This window comes from Hylobates moloch, unplaced genomic scaffold (genome assembly GCF_009828535.3).
Source record: "Hylobates moloch isolate HMO894 unplaced genomic scaffold, HMol_V3 SCAFFOLD_10, whole genome shotgun sequence".
NCBI lineage: Eukaryota > Metazoa > Chordata > Mammalia > Primates > Hylobatidae > Hylobates > Hylobates moloch.
Window position 1 is genome coordinate 11603692 of NW_026652285.1, and position 16632 is coordinate 11620323.

The 16632-nt window shown below is 49.8% G+C and overlaps 1 protein-coding gene across 4 annotated transcripts in view; it reads right to left on the minus strand.

Moving 5' to 3' along the window:
• CCT6B (chaperonin containing TCP1 subunit 6B) overlaps positions 1-16632 on the minus strand; it is a 208650-nt gene that overhangs the window by 133003 nt on the left and 59015 nt on the right. Inside the window, exon 15 of one of the 4 annotated variants that reach the window (XM_058445556.1) lies at positions 16005-16064. The exons of the other annotated variants lie outside the window; for them this stretch is intronic. The gene's annotated coding sequence lies outside the window, so the exon portion shown is untranslated. Of the gene's footprint in view, positions 1-16004; positions 16065-16632 lie in introns of those variants that run through there. 4 annotated transcript variants of the gene reach the window in all.

The window sequence follows — 16632 nt, forward strand, 5'->3', positions numbered from 1 at the left end:
GCTTCCCAAGAAAGGTCCAGGCTCCAGAATCAGACCAGCTGGCTGCGCATCTCACTCCCTGCAGCAAGCTCCCTTCACCTCTCAAGCCTCACTTTCCTCATCTGTAAAATGAGGTCAGTAACATTCCCTATTCGACAAGGTTGCTCTATAGTAAGCACTCAAAGGAAAAAAAAAAAGTAAATCGGATTAGTACTACTCAGGTTCAGGCACCAGATAAGATTAAGTGTTTTCATTTGCCTTAAAAATGAAACACATGCAGTCCAACCCTCATATCCAGTTTTTATAGAAACCAACACTCTCTCTATCCCATTCCCCCTATTTCCCATCCCCTACAAATGGCCAAAACTACTGATCATTGCCCCCACGGGAAGAAAACATCAGGTGGCTGTGATGGTCCATTAAGACACATGCAGAGTGGCTTTGCGCACTGGAAGGGGCTGCACAAATGGTCTTTGCTGATTAACATGCTCTTGGAGTACCAACCTCATTATCTGATGCTCCTGGGCCCTGACACTCCCTCTACTTCTATTTTTTGTTTGTGAGCAAGCAGCCATACAGCTGCACCCTAAGTCATGAACAGACTTTTGTGTTGTAATCGAATAAAACTTACCACAAAGCTAATCAGCCACACATGGGTGCTGTGCATTATGATTATTCTGCTTCTTGGAGATAAGCTCCCAATAGTAAGTAATGGCTCAGATAAAACGTAGGTTTGTGGTTTTTTCTTTGTTGGTTCTTTGGAATCTTTAAATGGTGCTGGTGTTAGATTTAAGCCATATCACAGACAGGTATGCGGAAATTCACTTTCAGGAAATTCCAAAGGCTCTAGATCCATCAGCCAGGGTTCCCTGATGACCCTGACAAATCTGGCCACAAGCAGGCTGAGGTTCCCTGGGCCCTGGAGTATGTCTCTTTCATTCCTCCCATCAGATGTCTGAAACACAAGCCTGTCCATCAGCCTCAGGGAGCTGTGCTAGAAAGATCATGGATGTTGTCTTACATTCAAATCCTGGCTCTGCCACTCACTAGCCACATGACCTGGTATAAGCATTTTTCTTTTTAAAACCTAGTTTCCAGCCAGGTGTGGTGGCTCACACCTGTAATTCCAGTGCTTTGGGAGGCCAAGGTAGGAGGATCACTTGAGCCCAGGAGTTCAAAACCAACTTGGGCAGCATAGAGAGATCATAACTCTACAATTTTTTTTTAATTAGCCAAGCATGGTGGCGCATGCCTGTAGTCCCAGCTATTTGAGGGGCTGAAGTGAGAGGATCCCTTTCGCCCAGGAGTTCAAGCCTGCAGTGAGCTGTGATGGCACCATTGCACTTCAGCCTGGAAGACAGAGAAAGACCTTGTCTCTAAAAACTAAAAACACCTTGTTTCCCCCTCTATACATTATACATGGAGTCAATGTAAGGATAAAGGAAATCACATATGTTTTAACAGGGTGACATATTGTACACTGTTTCAGTTCAAATACCAGCCCAGCTACCGGAAGGCTGTGTGGCCTTTGACAAGTCATTTGACTTCTCTCAGCTTCAGTCCTCATCTGTAAAATCAGAATAGGAATAGTACCCATCCCACAAGTGTTTGTGGGTATTCATAGTGATATTACATATAAAGTGCATAGAAGAATACCTGACACATAGAGAGCCCAGAACAAATTACTGGAGTGGTTGTTGAGCATTGTTACTTGTCCTGTGCTTGGCACATCTTAGGCACTCTTCTCAAACATTTCGGTTCCCCATGTTTGCTCCCCGCTGGAAGAGACAGCACAGGAGTCCTGGGCAATGGTAGCCTAGGCACCCACAGCCACTGCTGTGTGGCCAGGTAGGTAGCACTGATCCTGGGCTTCATTTGGAGTAAGGATGGGGATGGAGCAGGGTAGAATCTGGACAGGGAAAGGGCAGGGAAGAGATCAGACTAGTGGGAGGCCAGAGCTTAGGCATGGCAGGCTCTGGATCTCAGGGCTGTGACTTAACAGAGCTGATATACCCAAAAATGTGGGCCTTCACCCTTGGCAATTCTGAGAAGAGATGCCCAGAAGCCCTGACTTTGAAATGTGCTCCACTCAATTGCGAATGAATAATTTACAGTCTTTGATCTTATATTGCTGAGAAGGAGAGGGAGAAGACCATAAGGGCATCGAGTACAAGAAGATGAGAAAGTAAGAGAGGAAATAACTTAACCCTCTCTGGCCTATCTAAACTTTCAAGTCTCCCTGAGAGACGATTGGCAGAGTCTGGCACTGGAAAGCCTGCTGATTCCTTCCTGTCAGGGCTCATGCACCCCGGGTAGCAAGAGCCACGTGAACACATTTGGGTTAGTGCATCAATAAGATTAGCATGAAAGAAAAAGGAGAAGTTGTCAGCATGTGAGACATAAAGGTGTAAGGCTTTTATTAGCATTGCCAAATGACTTCAGTCTCCCCCACCTAGATCCCATCGCTCCTGCTGACAAACCACTCTTTTTCTTCATTCAGAAAACACTGATACAACCCTTTGTCCACCAGCCTGTGGGTGTGAATGACATGAACAACAGCCAAATATTGCAAGTTCCAAGCACCTATCTGCCAACTCAGGGGATCTCAATCCTTTGCAAACCCCTCTCCCACTCCTTGGAGCCCCAAGCCTCTCACCATGGATTGGGCTGGGTTTCCACTCTCTAGTTTGCTCTGCATGTGGCTTTGTTCTCCCAAGACATCTGCAAATTGGCTATGACAAAAAACATTCACTAAATGAGCTTGTTAAAAGTCATAGTATTGGCCGGGCGCGGTGGCTCACGCTTGTAATCCCAGCACTTTGGGAGGCCGAGGCGGGCGGATCACGAGGTCAGGAGATCGAGACCACGGTGAAACCCTGTCTCTACTAAAAATATAAAAAAAAAATCAGCCGGGCGTGGTGGCGGGCGCCTGTAGTCCCAGCTACTCAGAGAGGCTGAGGCAGGAGAATGGCGTGAACCCGGGAGGCAGAGCTTGCAGTGAGCCGAGATCGCGCCACTGCACTCCAGCCTGGGCGGCAGAGCGAGACTCCGCCTCAAAAAAAAAAAAAAAAAGTCATAGTATTATTTTAACCAAATAGTTTTGAGCACCGACTTTGTAGCCGGCACTGGGCTAAGAGCTCAGCCTGCTCCTGGAAGGGAGAAAAGTCACCCATGCCCTGTCCAGGGGCTGCAAGGAGGGCGCCCACCGGGGTGCTGCTTGGGCACCAAAGGCTTAGACAGTTGATGAAATAATGTTTTGTCCACACACACAGCTTTTGCTCTCTGGAGACACTTGGCAGACCAAAGTCACTCGATTTAGAGGGGTTCACACACCCATTCCCGGAATGACTGCCCCACTGCTTCTCAGGCAGCCTGCAGCAGCCAGACCTCAAGGCTAGACCTTTTCAGCCCCCATGATGAATTCTCTCTCAGGGACCCCACTGTCCCCCAGCACCCTGGCCTCCACTGCCCCTTCCTCTGGTCCAGCAGACACAACTCTAAATATGTGTCACCCCATTTTGTGTCACCCTATTTGTAGACAGAATTCAGTGCTTGCTCCCCACAAAATCTTACTCTTCCATGAATCCATGAATGCAAACAGGTCCTTGGGCTAAGAGAGTTCATTACCATGCATGCCAGCTTCATCAGAATCTCCACTCTGGCCTGGCCGACCCAGAGCCTGCTGCCTCCCTCAGCACCAGCAGCTCTGGTTCTGATTGACACCCTTAGTGAGAAAAAGCCACTGGGGCTCAAGACTTGGATGAAAGCCCACTTCACCAACATTGCCTCTCCTCCCAGAGCTGGGCCTGGTCTTTTCTGAGCCTTGCAGGAACTCAGTGTAGATGTGCCTGGGATGCAGGTGTCCCTGGCATGGCCACCTTAATCTGGCCCTTCCAGCTGGAACTCAAGGTGAGCGGGAAAATGTGTTGAGAGGGGATTGAAAGGTTGGAGGGGTGGTGGTAACCCATGGGCCAGCCCTATACTCCCCAGGCTGGATGACCTAGAGGTTCCAACTTTGACTTGGATCTGGGTTCCAACCAATGGTTTCTGTGGCCTCCTGCCTCCTTGTTGATGCCAAGTCCCACTTGAGGCTCCCATTCTGATACCCGTGACCAAATCCTTGGGCCTGAGACCTTGATTTAATAGCAACTGAATAGTAATTTAAAATTCAATAATAGCCTGTAATCCCAGCACATTGGGAGGCTGAGGAGGGTGGATCACTTGAGGTCAGGAGTTCGAGACCAGCCTGGCCAACATGGAGAAACCCTGTCTCTACCAAAAATACAAAAATTAGCTGGGTGCAGTGGTGCACGCTTGTAATCCCAGCTACTTGGGAGGCTGAGGTGGAAGATTGTTTGAACCCAGGAGGTGGAGGTTGGAGTGTGCCGAGATCGCGCCTAAATGGCAGAGTGAGACTCCGTCTCAAAAATAAATAAATAAATAAATGTCAATAACAATAGCTAGCATTATTGAGCACTCTGAGTATTCCTGAGCCAGATACTGTTATCTATAATTCATTTAATCTTCACACAACACTGTGAAGTATTATTATTAACCCCATTTTGCACATCTAAAAATGGAGGCATGTGCCTCAGGGGCTGATGGTCTTACCTAGTAACCCATCCACCTGCTAATAGACCTCTCCTCCCCGATACCTCTCTCTCAGCATGACATTATCTAGGTCAGCTCAAGTCAAAGCTGAAGACAAGACTGCCAGACCTACGCTAGATGCCTCATGGATATCTTATTCCATCCTTAAAACAACTGTGGATGTTGAGCATTACTCCCCCAGTTTGCGATTCCAATACTGAGGCTCAGAGGCTTAAAGGACATGCCCAGGTTTGCACAGCCGGTAAGTGGCAAAGCTATAATAGTATGCCCCTCCTCATGCTTCCTGCCACCCAGCATCTCTTCTACACACACATCCAACATCCACAGCTGCAAGCAGGCACGCCATGCTCACCTCTGCTCCCTCCCCCAGCTCTGATCCTGGAGTCTCTGTTTTAGGTGAGACAAGAAGCTAGAGGAGGGGGAGAAAGGCCCAGGTAAATGCTGCAGGGATGAAGATTTGGGGGAATTCTCTGGATAGGTGCACCCTTCTCCCTTCTACCCCTTTCTTCCCTAAGAAATCTTAGTGAAGAGAAATACTTGGAGATGGAGGCCTCTTGTAAAACTAATTAAAGGTCCTCCAAGCTCCACAAACAGATTCTTCACTCCCCTGAATGCCAGGCTCCCAGGTTCAGGCTGGCAGGTGCCCCTCTCTCACCTGGGATGAGTGTCTCTTAACATCCTGCCCACCCTCATCTCCAGAGCCACAGCCCCAACCAGAGGTGAGATGTAGGTGATACCTGTTAGCCCTCACCCCCTGACCCAGCACAGGAGGGGAAGAGAGCACCAGTGGGTCTTGCCTTCCTCCTCTATCCCCACCTTCTGTTTTGTTTTGTTAAATAAACCTCCTTCTGCCAAACAGAAGTACCACTTCCCAAGCTCCCCAATCCTGTTGCCACTTTTGTGAAACCTGGCCTCCCAATGCCTCTTACAGGAAGCCTTCCCTGAACAGCCCCACCCAGCTCTGCATCCCCCATACTGGAATGTGTCCTTTGCTCTAGCTGGAGCCTTCCTAAGTGTTCTTGTAAGAGTGGGGAAGCTGTCTAGACTCTGCCTCCAGGCCTTTGTAAACGCTGTTTCGTCTTCAAAAAAAATCACTCCACCTACCCTTCCCAAAAATCTTATGCTTCAATGCAGAGTGCATATGTCACCTCCTCTGTGAAGCCATTTACAATCACCCCTCAGGGCCCATTATTCCCTCATCAGTGTCCATGACGATGTACCCCCTTTTATCATTCCCTGGGATATACTCGTGGCCCCAGAGACTGAGCTCCTGGACAGCAGAGCAGAGTCTTACTCAGCTCGGCATGTACAGGGTCAGTGCATAGTAGGTGCTCAAGAAAAGCTGAGTGGAGAAGCAGTTTGCCCTTTCCCTGGGGTGGGAGCTCTCAGGCAGGGTGGCTGGGAATTTTTTGCAGATCGAGCACTGAAGTGGGGCCAAGGGCAGAAACTACCTGGAGTTGGACACCACATGGGTCCTCAGAACACGCCACAATGGAGATGATGAGTAAAGCCAACATTTAACTGACACTTACAAGGGTGCTGGGTGCTGTGCTAATTGTGTGTACTCTTCATAATAACTCTCTCGTGGATACTATTGGCCCCCTTTTCAGATGGAGAAATGGAAGGTCAGAGGGATTAATTAAGCTGACCATGGTGACACAGGTATTAAGTGATGTGGCTGGAACTCAGATCCGCTCCGACTCTAGAAGGCAGGCAGAGCACATGCCCTGTACTCTCTACCTGTGCCTCTGGGATCCACACTCCCCTCCATTGAGCAGTACCCCCTTTTGTTTGGGTTTGAGTTCATGGCCAAAAAGACTGGAGGCTGAGCTGAGTTGGAGAGGGCCGCTCCTGCCCCCTCCCCTGCCAAGACTCAAACTACCAGGGGACACCATCAAAGGTAAAATACCCTGGTCAATTACAAAGTCAATTCTCCACCAAGAAGATAAGCCTCACCCTTAATCAGATAGAAGTCCTTACCTGGGGCACACACAACCTGCAAATGCAAATTAGAGAAAAGCCCACCTCAGAAGTGACTGAAACCCCCACTCAGCCCCTCAGGCTCAGGACCCCCCACCCTCCCCTTGCTCCAGCCACCCAGGCCCCCAGGTCCCTTCTGGAAACCTTGAACCTGCCTCCCCTGTTTCACCAAACCCCCACGCATGGCAGCCCTGCCCCTCAGCAATCTGGAGGAAGAGAAGCCATCTTCCCTCATCCAGCGCTAGGGTACAGTGGGTACTCTGGGCCTGGATTACTGGAGGTACCAGGCTTGGGGCAAGCAGTGAGGTACTCAGGACTATGCATATGCTGAGAAGAAAGTAAGGGGCTGAGTGCAGTGGCTCACATCTGTAATCCCAGCACTTCGGGAGGCCAAGGTGGGAGGATCACTTTAGGCCAGGAGTTCAAGGCTGCCGTAAGCTATAATCACACATGCCAGCCTGGGTGACAGAGCAAGATCCTGTCTCTAAAGAATAAAAATAAGTAAAGAAAGAACTTAAGTGTCACTTTTTAAATAAGGGGAGGGTATGATCATGAGCAGTTTGCTTCATCTTCTGAGCCTCTGTGCGTTCATCTGTAAAATCAGTGGGACTCCTGGTGGGCATGTCTCTGAGGCTGCTGTGGGAAACTCAAGCAGCTCACTTAGACGAAAGCATTGTAAGGAGCCCAGGATTGGGCAGAGGTAGGAGAATGTGACAGTTATTGATAATGAGGTCAGGTGCAGTGGCTCATGCCTGTAATCCCAGTACTTTGGAAGGGCGAGGCAGGACCATCGCTTGAGCCCAAGAGTTCCAGACCAGCCTGAGCAACATAGCAAGATCCCACCTCTACAAAATAAAAAATTAGCCGGGTGTGGCGGCAGGCACCTATGGTCATAGCTACTCAGGAGGCTGAGGCAGGGGGATCCCTTGAGCCTAGGATGTTGAGGCTGTTATGAGCCATGATTGCACCACTGCACTTCGGCTGGAGTGATGAACAGAACAAGACTCTGTCTCTAAAAAGATAAAAAACAAATAAGTAAATAAATTTTCTTAAAAATTAAAAAGGATATAGTGACAATGGTACACACTCTTACAGAGCCCTCGCATGGAGCAAGCACTGTTCTAAATGCTTTGCGTGTATTAACTCCTTTCACCCTCAGAACAACCCTCTGAAGAGGGAATTATTATTACCCATTTTACAGAGAAAACGAGGTACAGGGAGTCAATTGCCTGGGGACACATAGAGGGTGTGTGCTGAGCCAGGCTTGTAAAGCTGAGCACTGTGGCTCCAGGCTGTGCGCTTACCGTGGGGCTTGCTGCCTTTCTAGAGCTGTAGCTTGAGAAAGTCCACTTCTCCAGACAAGGCGGCCAGAGGCAGCTGCCCCTAGATGGACACCTACTGTGTGCTAAGCACTTTCCTCACCTTTTCATTCAACGCAGCAGCCTCAGGGGCCAGGCCTTCTCATCACCAGGAGACTGAGGGCCAGAAAGCCTAAGGCCTCCCTGCTGAAGGGATTTGAGTCAAGTCTTGATTCCCTTTTCCTATTACTTCCACTCCACCCCAGCCTTGTCTTCCTAAGCCCAAAGCCCTCACCACCCCCATGCATTTCTGGGCAACGATGACCAGACATCCTTTGGGTGGGTGGTGAGGTGACCCCAGGGTGAGTCTGCACAAGGTCACACCCTGCCTGCACTGCACTTCCTGACACAGTGCCTCCCTCTCTTCCCACCCAGGCAGCCATCTGCTCAGCTCCACACCTCCCCACCCCACTCCCACCTCCAAACTCCTGCCCAGAGCACCCCCAGGGTCCTGCTGAGGGGAGGCTTGTGTGACCACAGCCTGGCACTGGAGAGCTTCAGACATGGGTGAGGACCCCTCCCCTGCAGCAGCCTGAGTGGGGTCTTAGCACTCCTGGATGCCCACCCACATGCCCCGCACCCCAGCTGTACCCCGGGCCACCTTCGGGCCATGACATCTCCCTCCCCATGGGGCCGGGAGAGGAGAGGAGGGGCCTCTTCCTCCTGGCACCCCCACCTCACCCTCAGTGCAACTGGCCACCACCGGGCTCTGCAGAGGGTGCGTGGGGTAAGGCTGCCCCCAACAGGCAGCCTGAGGAGGAGGCTGCTGTGCTCGGAAAATCTGAAATCCTTTTGCCAGAATGAGAAGGAGGAAGACCAAGGCCGGGAGTATCAGAATCTCTTTGCTGGGAATCTCTGGGATCCTGAGCCTCACCCCCAAATGCTGAGGCTGGGAGAAATCCATTATTTAAAAGGCTGTCAGGAGCAGATTCAGAGTATGGGGTCGGGAAGGAGGGTGGAGGGGCTCATGGTCCAGCATTTGGATGTGGGATTTGTCGGGGGATAGCAGAGATAACTTCTGAGTCAGAGCCCTCCCCTAGCGCAGGGTCAGAGGGCATGTGACGGCCTCCACCACCTGCACCCCCTTCACTGTCCCTCCTGCTGGCTCTGGGCCTTAAGAAATCCCCTCCCACCTCCATCCTCCACTTTCCCACAACCCCCCATTACCTAGAAGTACTTCCTGGGATCCAACCAGAATCCCTCCTGCTGCAACTGAAGATCAGGTCCCAATGCTCCAGTCCTGGTCAGTCCAGAGTAGAGGGATATGAGTGAGTGGACACAGTGTCGTGCCCTTAGGGCAGCCTGGAGGGGAGAAACTGGAAAGGAGCCAGTGGGGCGGGAGGAGCTTCAGGCCAAGGGCAGCAACGTGAAGAGCATGAGCATCTCCTTAACACAAATGTCTCTGCTTCCTTCAGCCCAAAGCCCCTTTTCCAGAAAGAACTTACGCCCACTGCTCTTTTGCTTAATTAGAAAGTGTCTGTAGCAAGGAGCGTGGGCCCACACCAACCAGGAAAACTGCTAACCAGCATTTAAAAGCTAGTTTGAGCGGGGACTGGAGTCCACTCGCTCCTTGCAAGCCAAGCCAGCCCAGGGGCTTGGCGAGGCAGTTTCTTCTCGGCTTTGCCCTGGGTTTGAATCCCAGCTCTACCACTTCCTCCCTGAGCCATCTCAGGATTTCCTCATCTGTAAAGGAAGGGAAATAATTCTTGCCTCATTTGGTGTTTGTAAAGATTGAAAGGGGACATCACTTCTGAAGGCTTTAACACAAAGTCAGGTACATACATATTCAAAAGCAAGTCCTTCTAGGGATGGACTTGACTGAGTTCCAAACTCGTCTCAGCCAACTGATGCAGTGATTCTTGGATCATGTATAAAGCTCCTGACACACAGTAGGTCTGTGCAGAGTAAGAATGATCAGTAACCAGATACCACCAATGAATTGTTGGCCAGCTGAGGGATTTCGTGCTGGGCCCTCCAATATTCAGGTTCCCCTATCCAACAGTCAAACTCTTCATGACTTAGAGCTCTGGATTCCAGGTCAAAGCCCCTGATCCTTCATTAGAAGAAGCAGCGAGAAGATATCCCCACAGATTGACGATGGGGGTCACTCGTGCACGCAGTGTAGTGTAAACAAGTCAGCTCTCTGCATCTCAGACGCCTCACCGGAGTGTTGGGCTCACTGCAGACTCCAGCTCTCGGACCCCTTGCATCAACCACACTAAATCTGTCTGCTTGAGTCCAGGAACCACTAAACAGACGGGAAGCATGGACTTCTTCCTGGCTCTGTGGGGGACCCCCAAGAGCTGGCCTGCCCTTGACTTGGAGGCCCCATATCTACAGGAGTCAGGCTATGCATGAGGGCCTGGACTCCTTTTTAGGAAGAACCACGGGGCTCGGTTCAACAGGGTCATTCACATTTAGGACAGAGAAGACAAGGGGCTGGCTAGGGTCAAAGAGTGAGTCACTTGGGACAAACTTGAAACCAGATTTCAAGCCTGCTGAGTCCTAGGCTGGGGCACTGTCCCTGCATGCAGCTTTGTCCTGAGGCCAGGAATGGTTTCACCAAGCCAGGGAGCCCTTGACAGAACAGGACTTAGTGCTGAAGCATACAAGTAGACCTGAGTTCAAATCCCCAATCTCCCACTTCCTGGGTAAGGCCCCCAGACAAACTGATTTATTCTCTGAGCCTGTTTGTTTTATCTGTAAAAGAGGGTATGATAGCTTACCTCCCAGGCTGGCTAGGAGGATTCAGGGAGCTGATAGAGATGAGTTATGTAAAAGGATGTAGCAAGTTCCCGGCACATGACAAGCATGCACTATGGGGAAGCAGTCATCATGGCCACCCCTCTGTGAGCTATCTTCTTATACACACAAACACACACACACACACACACACACACACACACATGCCCACTCACACACACAACACATACTTAAAATATTACTAAAAGGGAAGAAAAATTAAAATCTCAAGACAACAATCTGGGGCTTTGTTCCATCCCTGCATACTTCTGGTCTCTATGGCACTGGATGAGGGGAGAAGGGAAGGGGAAAGAGAAGAAGAACAGGACCCTCAAGGGCAAAGGAATTCACCCAGAAGTGAACAAGAAAAGGGACTGGGTTTCCCACTGCAGTCCTGCTTCACCTCTTCTAACTGGCCCCTGCTGGTCACCTAGCAACAAGCATCTTTCCCAAATCCTTCCTAAATCACCAAGAGCACCAGCTCCTCTCGCCTAGAAATCCACACCTCACACATCCCCCGGGGTCGTCTCCCAGGGCCAGAACCCCTGGAAAGCACTTGTGAGAGCCTCAATCACAAGGTACTCAGGTGTTCAGATGACTGGGCATTCTGTGTGGAGAGGAGGGCCAACGGGCTTGGGCTGGGCAGGACCAGGGTAAAGGAGTGGGGCCACAACTCTGCCCTGAGAAGCAAAAAGGGATAAAGGCCACTGTGAACCATCCAGACAGGGTCCAGAGTTGTCTGAGATCACTTGTCAGAAGGCACAGCTGTAAGAACTCAGAGTTCTTTAATCCCAGGGACTAATGGCTTGGGGAAAGCTGGGGTCAAGCAGAGAAAAGAATTGGAGAGGAATCAGTGGCTGATCCTGAACTGTGTGCTGAACATTTCATACATGCCATTTCAATCCAAAAACCCTGTAAGGTTTTCAGGACTGTGAGCCCCATTTTACCAACACAGCAGTTGAAGCCCATGGAAGAGAGGTCCTTTGCCCATGGTCAGAGAGAAACTGCAGCAGCCAGCCCTGGGATTGGACTTCAGATCTGACCCCAGCACACTGTAATTTCAGGGTTGGTGCTAGAAGTCCATAAGACAGAGCCTGCTCAAAGACAGGACTTAGCAGAGAGCCCGGCACCCAGAGGGCCATTGCCACATGAAAAACACCTCATGGACCAGGGCACACAGCAGTCGGCTCAGCTCCTTTCCATCCTCCTCCCAAGACTTCAAGATCTTGCCTCTGCTTCTCAGTAGCCCTGGGCTCTGGGCTGCCTGGTGAGTCATTGGGCCCCTCCAAGAGTGCCCCCAGGACCCAGGGTCTCTGACAGGCCATGAGACACACTTGGTCTACTCCATGAGGCCTCCATGCTGCTCTGGAAGCCCTGAGCTCCCTCTGAGTGCCATGGGCTCTTTATGACTGATACCAGCGCTCTTCCAAGTGGTGGGGCTCTGCACACAGCTGGCAGCGCGGCTGACAGCTCCACAGAAAGGCAGCGATGGGAACGGAAGTATTCCTTGGATTCCTGCCCCTTACCTAGGTGGCTAGCACAGCAGGATGGGTGCAGGGCATGGGGTGGCCTACCAGCATGGAGGCTTCCTGACCAGGACAGCTGGGACCTGGGTTGCAGGGTCTGCCCAAGCTCCCCCAATTTGCAGCCCTTATAGCTCTTCCTGCTTCATCTGTCCACTGCTTCACAGTCCCTGTGGTCTGGCTTGCAGCCCCCTAAACATGCCTGCCTCTTTCCCACCTTCATGTCACCCCTTGTCTTAGCTCTTATCCCCTTCCCCATCAACCTGGAACGCCTGTTCCACCTTTCTTCCTCTAATTCAGCGGCGCTCAGTGCTGGCTGCACAGTAGAATTACCGGCAGAGACTCCAATTTGATAGGTCTGGGTGGCCCCAGGTATCAGGTTTTTTTGGAAGCCCCCAGGGGGATTCTACCAAACAAACTTGAGAACCTCTGGTGGAAGAGCTGCTTCTTATGATACCTCAGCTCAGAGGTCACCTTTTCTAGGAAGCTTTCACTAACCATCATCTCATCACTTAGAAAACCAGCCTCAGCTATATGCCCTTCTTCTGGGCTCCCAGGGCCCCTAGTACCTCCAAACATCAAAGTCCTTATCACACCTTGTTACAAGTGTGTCTTGCAAAGACTGTGAGTAACTCCAGAGCCAGGATTTTGTTTGTTCATTTCTGTATCCCTAGCACCCAGCACAGGACCTGCTATGAAAGCAAATTAATGAATGAATGAAACAAGGTGCTAGTGTTCTGCCCACTGATGTCTCTTCTCCTTCCTCAGACAAGTCTCCAAGATTGCTAAGATGTCCAAAGTCCCTCATCACAATCCAGCTTCCCAGCCTTTGCCTGTGCAGGACCAGAGGCCTGGGGTGCCCCCAACATCAACCTGAGACCTCTCAGATTATTCTAATTCCTCCAGCAAGCCCCCAAGATTAACCAGATAGACCCCAACAATTCTCCTTGACTCAGAATCCCTTGGTCACTTTCCTTCCACACTTTCCCCTACACCTGGTCTTGGAGGATCAGACAGGACTGACCTCACAGGTTAGACTTAGGAGCAAACCTGGGCAAGAGGCTTGAGTTCCTGCACCAATTTCCTGTGTGATCACAGGCCAGTCACTTAACCCCTCTGTGCCTCAGAGTTTCCATGCATAAAACGGGGGAAATAATAGTACCCTCCTCATAGAGTTGCTGTAAGGGTCAAATGAGTTGATAGATCTAAAGCCCTAAAGTAGTGCCGGGTACAGAGTAAGAGCTATTACTAAAGTGTTTGCTACCTGCTCTTATCTACCAACTGGGAGAAGGTCAACCACTGGGCTTGAGCCTTTCCAGCCTGACACATTATTTTACTCCATCCTCTGGCCCAAGTCCCCACCCATGGGCAAGGCCCCCAGAAAGGGACAGTGATAGGCTCTGAGTCTGAGTCTGGTGATGTCTCTGTGAACACAGCCGTATGCCCAGGCCACCACGCAGCCATGACCAGGGCTGAAGGATAGTCCCAAAGGACAGATCTCAGAAGTCAGACCCTCTCCACCGGGACTGGGAGAGGAGCCTTTTTCAGCCCCTCAGTTGTTTTTCCCCCTCACTTTCAGCCCCTCTTTCCACTCATTGAGGCCCAGTTTGATTCCGTCCATTCTCTCTCCCCTCCCCTTAAACAGACAGGAGCATCAAGGCACAAAAAACACTGAAATTGCCAAACGCAATTTCTCTCCAGAGACGACAAATTTGCTGCAATTTGTATTTCCAAACAGGAGCTGCAGCTCCTGAGCTGCTCCCAGGCAGGTTCCCCACCCTTCGCTGACCATCTCCTCCTGGGCATGGCGCTCCTCCCTCCCCTCCTCTTCCCTCTACCACTGCAGAAGAGGGGGCACTCACCCCATCTTCGCCTAGGGTCTGGGGTGCTACAGTGGGGAGGAATTAAAGCAAGGGCGGGAGACAGAAAAGAGAAACAGCCACATCTGTCTGCCAAGGTCAAGCAGAGCACCCATAAGGAGTCCTTGAACCAGCTTCCAAGCCTAGCTCTGCCTGTAATTAACAATAATAAGAACGGAGCCCACCTCGCTTTGCAAGCTATGCCCATCTCATCATTTAGAACACCTCACTCCTTGCACCACCCGAAGATTTAGGTGGTCTTCTCCCCATTTTACCTGAGGGGGGATGTGGGACTGGATCAAAGTCATGCAGTTACTAGGATATGATGTTGACCTCTAGCCTCCCTGACCCCCAAGCTCAGTTTCTCCCCAATCCCGCCCCATGACCTTGGGCACTTCTTCAGATCTCAGTTTTCTCATGTGCAAATTGAAGAGATTGGACCAGTGTTTACTAATTTTTTTTAAATCTATGCCCCTTAAACAGGGTATGATGTTAATTTTATCTGTCAACTTGACTGAGCCACAGGGTCCCCAAATATTTGATCAAATGTTATTCTGGGTGCTTTTGTGAGGGCATTTTTGGATGAGATTAACATTTAAACCAGTGGAATAGGTAAAGTGACTGCCCTCCCCTGTGTGAGTGGGCCTCATGCAATCTGTTGGAGGCCTCAACTGAACAGAAAGGCTGACCCTCACTGAAGTATGGAGAGAAAATCCCTTCTGTCTGACTGCCTTTGAATTGGGACATGGGCTATTTTCTGCCTTCGGACTTCAGGGAAATACTGGCTTTTCCTGGGTCTCAAGCTCGCAGGCCTTTAGACAGGAGCTACACCATTGGCTCTCCTGGTTCTCAGACCTTCAGACTTGTACTAGAACTCCACCTTTGGCTCTCCCGGATCCTCAGTTTTCAGATTCACCCTGAAGATCATAGGACTTGCCTCCATAATTGTGTAGGCCAATTCCTTATAATAAATGTATACAAACACACACATACACACAAACACACATACACACACATCTGATTGGCTGTACTCCTCTGGGGAACGCTGACCAATAGACAGGGACAACATCCAAATCTCATACCCCTTCTATGATCTGTATTATGAAAAACATACAGGGTTTTTGTTTATTTGTCTTCCAAAGGGAAGATTCCTTTCCAAGCATCGTTAACACTGAATGTGCTTTGCCATGTGCTGAATCCTCCTTGCCCCAGGAGAATCAGATGTGCCCCAGTGTGGGGGCAGGGTCTCCAGCGTTCAGCCCACCCCACCACACCTGTTGAGAAGCTGTGGGCTCAGTCTCCTGGGGGCTGTTGTTGCTCACATTCTGTGAAAGGCAGCAGAGCCTAGGAGCACTCCCTCCACAGCAAGAGCATGGGCAAGGCACTTCTCTCCAAACCTCAATCTCAACCATGGGAATAATAATAGTTCCTAGTGGTGTTGTGAGGATTCAATGTGCAAATACCTGTAACACACTGAGATGCTGCAGGAAGTGCTCAAGAAATGTTCGTTGTCATATTCTATGGAGGTTTAATCCCTGAGGAGTCATCATTTGCCTGCCCCCTCCCAACCACACCCCCACCCCCACTCATCCCAGGGAACTCCTGGAGCTATTGCCTGTCCCCTTTGCTGGGTCCTGGGAAATCATTCTGTGGACATGTCTGATTACTGCAGCCTCTGAATGATAGGGATCATCCAGGATTATTGAAAATCCTATGATTTGTGTGAACCCAAATAAGTCACAGCCTCTGCAGACTTCCATTTCTTTGTATTTGAAGAAGTAGCCATCTGGGAAAAATGTTAAGTTAGATCTTTACCTCAGTCCATACACCAAAATAAATTCCAGATGGATCTCAAATTTAAACATAAACAATGAAACCATAAATGTACTAGAAAAGAGAGATAAATCCAAAGTGAACAAAACACCTTTTTAAGTAGGACACAAACTACAAAACCCAGAAACCATAAGAGAAAAGACAGGTAAATTTAGCCACATAAAAATGTTTTAACTTACCTGAAAAACAGTAGACATAAAGTGAAAAGACAAATGATGAGTTCAAGGAAAATACCATTTAATTCGTATTTCAGAAAAAGGGCTAATTTCTTAAAGATGAATGGAAAGTTGATGAGAAAATATCAAAGACCCAGTTTTAAAAAGGGATAAAGAACACAATCAGACAATTCACAGAAAGGGAAATGAAAATGGCTCTTGGACATATAAGATCTTCAATCGCATTAAGAAGGAAAACACACATGCAAAAGCTACAGCAGGATACCTGTGGCTTTTCATCACTTAGAGAAATTCTGTTTGGTAATATTCCATTGTGGAAATGTTAGAGGCGTGTGAAGCAGAGCAACTCCAACATGAATAGGAGATGGGTAAAATGAGGCTGAGACGACCTACTGGGCTGCATTCCCAGATGGTTAAGGCATTCTAAACACAGGATGAGATAGGAGGTTGGTACAAGATACAGGTCATAAAGACCTTGCTGATAAAACAGGCTGCAGGAAAGAAACCCGCTAAAACTCACCAAAACCAAGATGGCAACAAGAGTGACCTCTGGTAGACCTCTGTGACACTC